Here is a 1,959-nt window from a genome sequence, read left to right on the forward strand (position 1 = left end):
GCCATGGCCTGAGTACATGAAATGTGAAATTTTGGTGCAAGAAATGTAACAAACATATGTACTAGGTTTCGATGTCAGTACTATTAGATTCTGAATCCGAATCACCATCATCATCAAGCAATAGACAATCCCAACCCACATCTTTAGCCTTCTCTGCATCTTCACTCTTCTCTGCCAATCCATCCTCAATTTCGAACTCGTCAACTTGAAGTTCATCCTCCACAACAGACAATGGCCCTGGTTCACGGAACAGAAGATCGTGGCGGATAGCACATTTGACACATTGAAGGGCCTCAATGACATCCCCTTTGAGCCAGTTGCATCGTTTGCTGATAGTTATTCCACCTTGAGAAAATGCATGCTCGCTCAAAACAGACAATGCCATAATAGATAGATAGTCACGCGCAATCGAGGACCATACTGGCCCATATCTTTGACCATTAATCTTGTTCAAAGGTGAGGAATATGAAACAGATAGTAAAAAAATGAACATACACCCCACCATTGGATCATGCTCGTGCCAGGCAAAGGTGGTGCCTCAAATGTGTCAATATAGTTCATGAAATCGGCCTGCCATGGTTTAGCCCAAGTTGACGGCACTATTGTCGGAATGTCTTCGTCCTTGTCCGAGGTAAAGAGTTGCCAGTTCCGCTGAATGAAGGAGTGCTGCAGTAGGTTTGGTTTTGTGGACTGGACGTACAGCAACATGAGTTTCGCCCTTGTCATCTGAGAGAATAGTGGGCAGCATAGGGTCAGTTCAACAAGGGGAAGACGAGTATCTCACCTCATATTATATTGCTGGTCTTTTTGTAGCTAGTTTGGTCATTTTCGATGATCAGATGCCTAATATTGCAGAGAGAACAGAGACATACCATGTTCCTAGAGTTAAATATTGATATATTCGAAATTTTGACAAGTTTGAGACTTTGTTTTGGATGTTCAGATGCCTGATATTGCAGAGGGGACAGAGACATACCATGTTCCTGGAAGTATATTTGAAATGTTGATGAATTTGAGACACCTGAGTGCACATGTTGGGAGCAAGATCGAAGCCGGAGAACATTGTGCCAGATGCTGAAACCAATTTTGGCTTGAATACACATTCTATTTTTTTTTGGTAAACATCTCACCAAATAGTGCGCAAAGCCATGGCCCCTGGCTTTTCAGAACCATAGGCCAGGTGTTAAGACCGTGCACAAAGGGTAGGACTGATTCTGAGGGGCTTGGCTTCAGCTCGTGCGCTGCGCCCCTTACCCAAGTATGTGCCCTTAATTTCAGAATGATGTCCAAAGAAAGTCCAAGGACATCCGAAGGACATCTGAAGTGCAGGAAAGTTCGGAAGGACTTTCTGGACAAGTGCAAGTAACTTCCGGACAAGTGCAGGAAAGTTCCGGAGGAACTTCCGGAAATTATGATGAGGTTTCATCCTGATATGAATACGTGTAATGGCTACTTAGGACAAGTCCTAAGTAGAAGCAAACAGAGGAAAGGCTGCAAGGACAAAGTCCGAAGCAGAATAGGTCCGGAGGACCATGGGAAAGATCCGGATGAACTTCCGGAAACTTCGGAGGATCGGATGAGCAGATGAGCAGAGTATCGGATAAGCAGAGTTCCGGCCTAGGGAATTCCTCCCTAGGCCTGAGATGGATATTGACTAAGTCGGAAGACTAGAACTGATACGAGGACTTAGTGTGAAGACTAGTGTGAGGACTAATATGATATTCAGACTGAGGAACTACAGGACATATACAAGAGTTTATATACTAAGGAAATAATGTAAAGATCAGTAAGCAAGTGTCCGAGGCTATGTATGAAGCATAAGCAAAGTTATCAAGCGCGAGTCGGAAATGAAGCATAGGTTAACGGTGTAGAAACAACAATACCGAGAGGAACTAATGATGCTCCAGACTGTATCTGTAAATGTTGTAAGGTCGCGCTGAAGGTACAACAATTCAGAGA

The sequence above is a fragment of the Suillus plorans genome (genome assembly GCF_016647745.1).
Source record: "Suillus plorans strain S12 chromosome Unknown HD556scaffold_41, whole genome shotgun sequence".
Classification (NCBI taxonomy): Eukaryota; Fungi; Basidiomycota; class Agaricomycetes; order Boletales; family Suillaceae; genus Suillus; species Suillus plorans.